Source organism: Triticum dicoccoides, chromosome 7B, assembly GCF_002162155.2.
Source record: "Triticum dicoccoides isolate Atlit2015 ecotype Zavitan chromosome 7B, WEW_v2.0, whole genome shotgun sequence".
Taxonomy (NCBI): Eukaryota; Viridiplantae; Streptophyta; class Magnoliopsida; order Poales; family Poaceae; genus Triticum; species Triticum dicoccoides.
Window position 1 is genome coordinate 766,854,367 of NC_041393.1, and position 11,611 is coordinate 766,865,977.

At 44.8% G+C, this 11,611-nt stretch overlaps 1 pseudogene; it reads right to left on the reverse strand.

Moving 5' to 3' along the window:
- Positions 1-7,454: 7,454 nt before the first annotated feature.
- On the reverse strand, positions 7,455-8,871 carry LOC119335543 (annotated as a pseudogene).
- Positions 8,872-11,611: the final 2,740 nt, after the last annotated feature.

Genomic DNA, 11,611 nt, shown 5'->3' on the forward strand with positions numbered 1-11,611 from the left:
ACCGCCCGCCCGCGCCTATCGTCGCCGTCACCGTCGCCGTCGTCGCCGGCCACGCCCCTGCCCCGACCCGCCGTGGTCGTCGCCGACACCCTCGTCGCCGCCGCTGTCACCCTCGCCGGCCACGCCCCTGCCCCGGCCCGCCGTGGTCGTCGCCGCCGCCCTCGCCGGCCGCCCCCATTGTGAGCCGCCGCCGTCGAGGCTCTGTGTTCAGTGCTTTTTTTTCATACATACATGTGTATTTTTTTGTTCATTGCATTTTTTCACATATATATATAATTAATGTATATATGTATATGGTAGCTATATGATGAATGGATGTGGCTATGTATGTATGAATATAATGTTCATAGCATTTTTTTGTTTATATATGTTTTTTCATATATGTATTAATTTTTTATTTAGGTTGTTAGTAGATATCGATTTTAGGTTAGTGCATTTTAATTAGGTTAGTGTAGAGGAAAACGTAAAATAAGGAAAAGGAAGAAAAGAGGAAGAAGGAAGAAGGAAGAAGAAGAAGAAAAATAATGAGAGGAAAAAGGAAAATAAGAAGAGGAGAGGAAAAGAAGAGGAGAAATAAATAAGAAGAAGAAAAAAGAAGAAAAAGAAGAGGAGAAGAAGAAAGGAATAGAGGAGAAGAAGAAAAAATAGAAAAAAATTCTATTTTTTCTTCTTGTCCTCTATTCCTTTCTTCTTCTTCTTCCTTCTTCCTTCTTCCTCTTTTCTTCCTTTTCTTTAATTATTTCCCTTTCTCGAGGGAGAAGAATAAAAAGAAGAGGAGAAGAAGAAAGAAAGGAATAGAGGAGAAATAAATAAGAAGAACAAAAAAGAAGAAAAGGAAGAGGAGAAGAAGAAAAAATAGAGAAGAGGAGAAGAAGAAAGGAATAGAGGAGAAGAAGAAAAAATAGAAAAATTGGAGAAGAAGAAAGGAATAGAGGAGAAGAAGAAAAAATAGAAAAATTCTATTTTTTCTTCTTCTCCTCTATTCCTTTCTTCTTCTCCTCTTTTTTTTCTTCTTTTTTTTATTCGATCTTCTCCTCTATTCCTTTCTTCTTCTCCTCTTTTTATTTCTTCTTTGTTTTCTTATGTTTTATCGGGTGTGTCGCTGTCAGGCTGCTCGCCTTCGCCCTCGCCGCCCCCTCGAGATAACTTCGACATGAGGGGCGGTCGATATATATACCCCCTCTCGACCGTGATAACCCTACACAACGGCATCACCCCCCTCGGCCCTCTCGCTCGACCAAAACTCTCGAGGCCACCCAAATTTACCAAGTTAAAAGAGTGTTGTCGTCGAGGCCACCCCAAACCCTTGAAGCGTTGTGTCGAGGCGATCCCAAACCCTAGAGAAGCAGCGTAGAGGCCACTAACATGATTCCTTATTGTGATTAGCTAGCTAGTTCTACGTTTGCCATTAATATATATCCATCTGTAGCATGTTTGAATAATAATTGACATGTTGTAAATATTTGCAGAAACTATGGAGCACTACCGAGACGAAGCAACAGAAGCGATGTTGGGGGAGATAATCGCAGAAGGAACTGATGTCATTGCGTCATTTTTCAACGACGTCGTTGGTCAGGAAGGACTGGGTGAAGAAGAGGGCCATGTTCATGATGGCTCCGGCCCATTAATGCCGATACAAGAAGAGGGCTATGTTCATGATGGCTCCGGTGATGACCCAATGGAGGTACAAGAAGGAGACCGTGCTGACTGCTCCGGTGACCGAACCGAGTCCGGCCAGGTATATATATATTAGTTAAGCCCGTGCTGACTAGTTAATTGATGCACTCATTGTTTTGGTATATGTACACATATTAATTACTCTCGTCTTTCTTCCTTTTAATTTCCAGCCCTCCGGATCGAGCACAACTTCGGTAAGGAGACGAGGCCCGAAGAAAAAGTTGAGCTCGGATGAAAGGTTTGAGATCATAGAAATCGCGCCCGACGGTGAACCGATTGAACCCATCTGGACAAAGAACGCATTTTCTGCTTAGTGCGGGGTTCTTGTTAGGGACAAGATCCCGATCAGCATCCAGCAATGGTATAAGCCTAAGGACGACCCTGAGGTGTCTTATGTCAATGATATGCAGAAAGATCTTTGGACTCAGCTGAAGGCAAATTTCACCCTACCGCCAGAGGAGGATCCGGAGAAGCCAGTTAAAGAGCAATTAATCAAGTCTTGTGCTCTTAAGAAGATGGCAACCCTGTTCAGGAGGTGGAGGAAAGAGTTGAACCATTTTGTCGAAAAAAAAGACACCAGAATTCATCGGCAAATATGAGAAGACCAAAGATCACTGGCCCGCATTTTTTGACCCACAAGACATCGGAAAAGAGTAAGAAGATGTCGGCGATGAACAAGCAAAATGCTGCGAAGAAGAAGCTTCACCATCGCACGGGGTCAGGTGGCTACCTCAAAGCCCGGCCTAAGTGGTCCAAGGAGGAGAATGATCTTCTTGAAAAAGGGATCGAACCAGAGACAATGAGATGGCCAGACCGTTGCCGGACTTGGTTCTTCGGGGCTGGCGAAACCTTGGACCCTGTATCAGGGATGTGCTGTTGGACGGACGAGCAACTGGAACTACCAGTCAAGAACCTTCGACACTATATCAATGCAGCGCAGAAAGGGACGTTTATACCAGACAGGGAGAAGGACAAGCTCACAATGGCCCTCGGGAATCCTGAGCACCCTGGAGGGACACGAGGCACGCCAGGCTACATTCCGTGGAAGGTTGGTTTTCCAGACGAAGGGGGTTACAAAACCCACGAGAGGAGGAAGAAACTGGAGCAGGGCCAACTGCAGGCGCTGCACGAAAGGGTAATGGGGCTAGAGGAACGAGAAGTAGCAGATCACAGCAAACGACCTGCCGAAGCTTCCCCTGAAGCTACCCCGCCATCTCAGTGGAGAAGCAGCGTGACTTCCACCGAGCTGCTTCAGCCGGAGCATGTCTTGACGGCTCCTGCCAGCTATCCCGTGGATGCTATCACGGAGTCTCAACATAGCCACATTATGGTGCAATGGATGAATTTGAAGGTCAAAGCGGCTGTTGGCTCTGTTTATCCTACTGGATCCGGAGCAACTTATCACTGCCGGCCGATTCCAGAAGGATATGCTAAGGTGATGGTGGATGAAATAACGGAGGGATTTGAGGACCTCCTGCTTGACCACCCTACCGGTGAAGGGGAGACTAGGCTGGGTTTTGCTCTGAAGACTCCATGCCTATGGCGGAAGGAGCTCATCAACCTTCCGAACTGGACGCCTCCGCCTTCTCCTCCTCCTCCGGCGAGTCAGGGCACTCCGCCTCCTCCACTGCATCCTCCTCCGGCGAGTGACGATCAGGGCATGCGTGGCAGCACTCCGCCTCCTTCTCCGACGCGTGGCGGCACTCCGCCTCCTTCTCCGCCTGCGCTGGCGCTCCCAAGCAGCCAGCAGCCTCCTCCTTCTCCGCCTCGCCAGCAAGGGTGGAAGAGACCCGCCGCCGCCCCGCCTTCTCCGGCGCGTCGTACTCCTTCTCCTCCGCCTCGTAAGAAAGCACGAAAGAAGACAGACGCCGCAGCCGCTCCATCTGCTCCGGCGTCTAGCAGCACAACCAGAGGCGGGAGGCAATACATACGGTCCACCTCTCAAGCCTCTAGAGAAGTTACCGTACAAGAGGACCGAGGAAGAAAACGATACGATTGTGCGGACCCATGTGAAGGAGTTCTTTGAAGGGGTGAAAGCAAAGAGACATCCACCTCCGGAGGAGAAGGTAGATCCGGTGAAAGCAAAGCGCACTATCGATGCCCTGAGGAAACCACCAAAGTCTCCGCCGAGAACCAACTATCAGCGCATTACTGAACAGACATATCTCCAAGCCCAGCGGTCGGGAATTACTGTCAGTGATAAAAGGTTAAAAGAACGAGCAAAGGGGAAAAAAATTTCCCAGCTCGGCGAACAAGCACAGCAATCGTGCCCCCCGCTCAATGTGTCTAATGCTCCGGGGACGGTGGCCGGTTATGGCAATCTTGCAGATTACCTGCCTGACGATCAACTTCCTGATTTCTTGGAGGTGGACGAACACAGATACGAGTACGGGAAGCCTCTCGTCAAAGATGAAAAATCTCTGACAACAATGATGCGAAGATTCCATAATTGGTACATGGAAACCTGCAGAGAGTCTGGGGGGACGAATGCTTTGTATCTGAATATTAAAGAGGAGCACGACCTCGTTGCAAGTGATCTGTTGACTGTTCCATTTGATGAGTTCTTCGTGTTCTTCAATCAAAAGGCCCTCAATAAACTAATGGTCTTTTGCTACTGTCTGTAAGTACTATTTCTGTCATTAAGTCTCTATATATAGCTCGGCTCTTTCATTTCATGTATTTATAATTAATTATCCTCAATATATTATTCAGATTGAAGATCGTCGAGTGCAAAAAACAAGAAATTTATGATATTGAGTTCATTAACACAAATATCATAGATGAATTTCTAGTTGAAAAGGACGTCGAAGAGGCCGAGGACAACTTGCTACGATCGTTGATAAAAAATTAAAACAAAGATACCATGCTCTTTTCTTACAACGGCAAGTGAGTGTTACTGTCGTGTGCATATTCGGTTTCCCTTATTACTCGAGCGAGGTTATAGTAATGTAATTGATGAGTTATGCATGCGTGCGCAGGTACCACTATGTTCTTCTGGAGATTAAGCTTGAGCGGGGACTAGTAACCGTCTTAGACTCGAGACGGAAAGATCCCAAAACCTATGCGGACATGACTGAATTGCTCAACAAGTAAGTTCAATCGATCATTATCGCACCATATCGGCAACCTTTTGTTCATTTCCTGATATCTCAAGTAATAATAATTATTTTCTTTGTCTTGCAGGGTTTGGAAATAGTTCACCGCAGAAGCTCCGGGACTGCCGAAGGAGCTGCGATATACATACCCAAAAGTAAGTACTACTGGCTAGCTAGTTGCGCGCATCTCCCGTTGATTCTATAGCTATACTTTCATCAATGCCATTTATAATGCTTCATTATCAGTTTGATTGACCTCTATTTCTCGTAAAGTTCTTGTGGCAGGAACAAGGGAATGATTTCTGTGGATACTACGTGTGCGAGTTCATCCACAATGCGACTTTGAAAAACAAGCGGGGCTACTCTCAAAGACAATATGAAGTGAGTAAGCAATAATATTCACAATTTCATTTTATTACACCATCATTTCTGTTGAGTTTCATTCATATATATGTATTAATTAACCCCCTTCTTCAAATTAGACGTGGCAGATGCGGAATGAACTCCTAGAACCAGATCGCATGAAAGCAATTCAAGAGGAATTGGCGGGATTCTTTCTTGACCACGTCACAAATAAAGCCGGAGAATACCATGTGGAAGTTGATTTCAATTGCTAGGGGATTGTAATTAAGAGATCTTACATATTGTACATGTATGTAGCCAGTAGTGTCGGATACATGATACGAAAACTTGTTGTTCGACCAATCTCTCCGAGAAGGAGAGGTCGATCGATCACTTCTCTCGGTATGCATGACGAACTTCTGTACTCAATGGTTCTCTCGATCACTTCTCTCTATTAATTAGCTAGCTAACACAATATATGAAACACCTAAATTAACCCCCAAAACCCCCAACCCCCCCCCCCTTTAAAAAAACAAAAACCCCAGCCATTGGAATGTTGACGCCTGGATGCCTTTTGGTCCTGGTTGGTGCCACCAACCGGGACCAAAGGCCCCCCTGACTGGGCTCGGCGCACAGGCCACGTGTAGGCACATTGGTCCCGGTTCGTGTTTGAACCGGGACTAATGGGTGGAGGTATTAGTAATGACCCATTAGTCCCGGTTCATGAACCGGAACTAAAGGCCCTTACGAACCGGGACTATTAGGTGTTTTTCTACTAGTGATGGTATATCCCTGTCCCTGCCACTGTTGCAAAGTCTCTTAAACAACCAATTATTGGAGATGGACCATGAAGACAACTCAAGATATCCTTACAAGAGTCACATCATTTTCTGTGTGGAACCAAACTAAAGCCAGAGACTTCCTCCTGCATGCTGCCCCAAAAGGAGGAAGCTTGTCCAGTTCAATACGTCTTCCCGGAATATTTTGGGGGACTGAACCTGTGTCGACGAACAATCATGACACTGAATTGGTGCAAGAAGATATAGATCCACCGCTAGCGGAGGTAGATGCTACAGTAGGAACCTGGAAACAGACCAGGACCAACTGGCGAGGGAGGCGATGAAGAACATGTTCTTGCAAGAGAGGCAGAGAAGCATCAAGATGGAGGTGAGAATGATGGAAGCAAGCCAAGCAAAGTTGAGCTAACAGAGGAGGAGTAGGCGCGCATGGAGACTAACCGACACAAGGCATTGGAAATATGAAACATGATGCTCACAAAGTTGTTGTTTACATTCATCAGCCATATGCATGATGGACTCTCAGACAACCTCTAGTTCAATGGGATGGAAACATCTATGTTTGAAGTGCTCAAGAAACTAAATCATTGCTCATCCAAAATTGGACATGCATTGTAGATGAACTGATCAGAAGAATCTTAATACAAGATATTAACTAACTCATCCACTCATACAGAGAAAAACTAGCACTCTCAGCTACTAATAGACCATCTCGACAAACATAACCTGGACGCCAATCTGCCAACACAAACATCGGTACGAGTCTTGCTGCCAACATATCTTGCTTACATAGATACATATGACGCACAATACAGACTTATCAAGCTACATCAACACCATCTTGAACATTCGCCGTCCAACTCCAGGTGTTTGACCCAAGCAAGAACAGAGCAACTAGAGAGCAAGCTGAGATCTGCAGACATGTATTTAGTTAGAAATTTGAAGCTACCCCATTGGAATCTTTCCTATCCCAATTTCTTAAGAAGAAGGCATGCGCTAAATTGCAGAGTACATTATAGCCTAAGAATAACTGAACAAAAGCTGCTTATCGTGCCACCGCAAGTATCCCTGATCCATCTTATTGCAGTTTGGAAGCAATATACATAAAAATTAGCAGACCACAATAGGTGACCCTATCTGTTTCTGGAAACAGGGCATGGTAAATAAGGAAAGCTCATAATTAGATGACTAAGAGCCTTCAAACATCAACTTGCAGGTTATGAAACATTCTTGATTTGAACATTCTTGTGTAAGTGCAAAGTATGACGTACTAAAGATGTACCATATGACGATGCAAGCGTGTAAGCTATTTTCTCGCCGACAATATGGAGCAACAAATATTAGCTTTCCAACTAGCATGTATTCTTTTTATTTCCACTAACATGCATGCCAAACCAAACCATGAATTGGCTGCCTCACCTAGCTAGTTTGACAAGGCAATCAAGCACAATAACACAATAACTAAGTCTATATATAACAATTTGATTAGAACAAGCAAATTGTGCACAAAATGACAAAAAATATGATTAGGCTTACCAGTGGATCAAATAGTTGGTTCAGATAATAGTTGTGGGAAGCTAAAGTACGGGATGGCGCGTTTGCGACGAAAGAAATTCACCATCTTTGTACAGACCTTGGAAATTTCATAAGTTTTGATATCCATTGAGTAACAATCAACATTCTCAAACTTAATGCCAAGCGGAGCACCTTGCAATAACAAGAACCCTCAGCTGCACCCATTGTCGAAATGGAATAGGCCTTATACTGCCCAGGTAGTTGTATGATCTTCTCCAGCTTCCGTTCATGAGAGTTATCCCGCAGAGAGGTATGGTGGAGAGAATAGGACCCATGTTGACATAAAAGAGAAAACATCTCAATGCCTCCTTCCCTACCCTCAACAACTGCATTTGGACGCCGATAATCAAAGCTTGGGTCTGTGTCTCTGAGCTGTACATGGTAGCCGGTGAGAAAATTGACGGTTGAAAACTTCAAAGTGCGTGTGTCCAGCCCCATCAAATGGTCACTCCAAAACCAAAGACGTGTCCAGTAGAAGCAGTCTCTTACACGGTTAAAACAAGACATGTCTTTCAAATACGGGAGGGCAGGGGACTCGACCACACACCATTGCATAGTTGTAGACTGGAAGACAAAGAGGACGAGCTTTGTTCGGTATCTTGCTACACATATTACCTTGAAGGGCTCCTCCTCGCCGTCGTTGCTGGTTTTGGGGACAAGCATGGGCTCGAATTCTCGTAGGTGATCCTGCGGCTGGGAAGCCAGGTCCTTAGGTATGGTTGGAAGCAGCACATATCTGCTGGACAGAGGGTCACATACGGCAAGGTGAAAGTCAGCGGCATTGCACTGATCCCGTATGATGCAAGCGAGGCGGCGACCATCGTCGCAGAAGTCAACGAGCTCCCAACTGTCCATGAGGATGCTTACTTCGGAGCCATCTTTGGAGTAGCTCCAGCCGTTGACGATGCGGGCCTTGAGGGAGATCCAATCGAGGAGGACAAGACCGTTGCTGGCGTCACAAGGGTGCCAGCGGGGACCATCCTCGTCGGGCGAGACGTTGGATGAGAAAGAAACAGCGCTCGGGACGAAGGAGAAATCCGCGACACGCGGGCCGAGGGCATGGGCGAGTGGGGCGGAGGGGTGCGGCGCCTCGGCAGGCTGGAATCCGGCCACGTCCATGAATCCGAGGAGGGGAGGCTGGTGCATCGCGCGAAAGCGGCGGCGGAAGACGCACCCTTTGATGACTCGGAGGAAGGAAGTGCAGGTGGCGGAGGCGCGGGCGAGCATCTCCAGGGTGGGCAGGCGGAGGAAGATCTCCTCCATGAGCTCGTCGGGGATGGGGATGGAGGACGGCGCCGGCGGGGCCATGGAGGTTTGGTGGAGGAAGGGGATCTAGGGTTACGGTTGGGGATAAATCTTCTGTTGGGGAGCGACTAGTGAGTGGGAGAGGGAGCTCTACCAAGCCATCTCCTTTTGAGAGACACTTTCTTAAAATCTACTTCCCTATTTGGCCCAAAGAATTATTTTCTTTCCTATTTCACAGTAACGCTAAGTTTTGTTCCGTATACGACAGTTTCATCTATTTTACCCACTAACGTTGTTAAGTGAGAAATGAAAACACAGTTTTGCATCTCATGTAAAAAAACAACTGTTTGGACCGATATAAACAGAAACTAAAAAGGAAAGTATACAAGGTGATTATTAGCTTAGGTTCCGACTATCACTGCCTGTGCATGTGTATGGCGACCTTGTTGGCCGATGCATTTGGCTCACGTACGAATACGCGCAAGTACACGAAGCAACGCACATTGTACACCAGTTTAATTAATATTATATGCATACATGAGCTATCTACATGAGAGGTAAAAGCGTCTTTTCACGTCTCACTTGACACCTATAGTGGACAAATTGAACGGAAGTGTTACTCCGTCCCCCATAATATACATCATTTTTTACACTACTTTAGTGTCAAAAACACTCTTATATTATGAGACGGAGGGAGTAAATAGGAAACAAAATAAAAAGTAGTGTCATATAGTAAAAAATAATATTTTAAGGGGCAAATAGGGAAGAAAATTTTAGAAAGGGCCAAATAGGGAATTCTCTCTTTCTCTTTCTTCTAAAAGGACCCGATGTTGCATTCATACGTAACATCCCAAAATTTATAATTTTGAAATGCTGATTAATTAAAAATTTGCTTGAGATGTTTGCGTTTAGCTATGTTTGACTGGGATTTGAAACTTTTGAATTTATTGATTATTTAAATAAGAGGGAATAAAAGAACTTTCCCAAATATTCGTTTTGGATCTCATTTGGTTTTTATATTTGGAACAATGCCAACTCAGAAATAAAATAGAAAGAGAGAAGGTAATATGATTCCTTCAATATGAAAGAGGATTCCTTCAATATGAAAGAGTTGGAAATTTTTTAAAAACATTTCGGTATTTAACAGAGTTCACAAATATTATGGGAATTATTTAGAAACCAAAATTATTGTATGGAATATTTATAAAGCCCAAAATAAGGTTTATATAAAAAAATTATATGTATTTCATATAAATATTTATTCTAGAAAAAATGTTGGGCTATATAATAATATTATGGAATTATATGAAAGTTTGTATAATTTTCCAAGTTGAGATGATGTGGTTTTTAAGTAAAATCATTTGAAGTTTAGGAATGAACAGGAAATGTTTAAAGCTAACATCTAAACATGTCATATTTTGGGCGCAGCCCAGCTACCCTGGACAGTCCGTGCAGCCCACTTTAATCAATCGCCCACACGCGCAAGACACCGCATTAATAGCCTAGTAAGCAGGCACGGCTCGCATAGCGGCAACCCACATCGCAAGGCCCAACACACCAACATGACATCCTTTTCTTTTTTTTCCTCAGCCTATGACACATGGGACCCACTTATCAACGCCTCTACACACTTCGTTCCACAAACACACAGGGTCCGCACTTTCCTTATACCTCCTCCCGAGTTCAAAGCTAGTGGATAACTCTGCCAAAATCCAGTAGAGCCACGCAGAATCCTCGTGATTCTATTTATCTCGTGCCCTTGATCCAAACCAGGAACTTGCCTCGAGTTCTTCTCTGTTGATTCCCCTCGACATATTGTAAGGTCTGCCTTAGCATCAGCGCGGCCAACCCGCCAAGATCCGCCACGCGAAACCACTCAGACGATCGATTCCGCCACCTATGGTGAGCCCCACAACTCTCCAAGAGAACCAATCAATTCCATGTGTACGCTCACACCTCTCTGACCTATCCCTTTTCTCCGGATCACCCCGAATTGAACTCCTCTACAAATCCCTGAGTATGCCATCACCGCCACCTGTTCATCTGCCTACCACCATCGATACATGATGCACCTGAGCACCCTGGCTACACCAACAAACTCCTCACACATGTTCTCATTTTTGAGATTTTTCGCTCATTCCGTATGGCCACCAGGAGCATTGTCCGAGCCACCATTGCCGTCATCTCTTCCGGCTCCGACCAACTTTCTGGTGAGGACACCCACTTGCAAACCTAGTTGATGTGGCAACATATTTGTGGTCCCGTCGTCACTTGATCGCATGGCTGTTGTTTTAATCAGCGAATGGGTATCCACCAATCACATGTTGCCATGTGTACATCGTTTAGTTTTAATATCTTTTCGGCCGGAATTGTTTCTTTAATTTTACATATAGGCACATGTAACCTTAATTCATCATTTCTTTTTATCCGTAGCGTTCTATCTGATGAAACCAATCGTGTTTGATTCATATTGAAGCCCTCTTTCCATTGGCACCATTCATTTTAACTCTACGCCATATTATTTTGGTAAAGGCAGTGATCTTTCATTCTTTCAGAATCTGCTGCAACAACAACCCTTTTTTCTCTGTTTTCGCTGCCACGGCACACTTTTGACATAATCGGTTCAAACCTTGTTTTAGCTATAACTTGTGATCCACATATTCAAATTCAGTGAATATTTTTACAAATTGTTCGTAATAATCTTGAGTATCCAGTGGAATAATTATTTGCAATGATCAAACTTTCAAATTTGAGCAACTCAAATTTGAATTCATACCTTCTCTCGATCGTATCTTGCAAACCATAACACCTTTTCAATCGATTCCTTTTGCATCTGGACATTTGTACCAAATACTCCCTCCGTCCGGAAATACTTGTCGG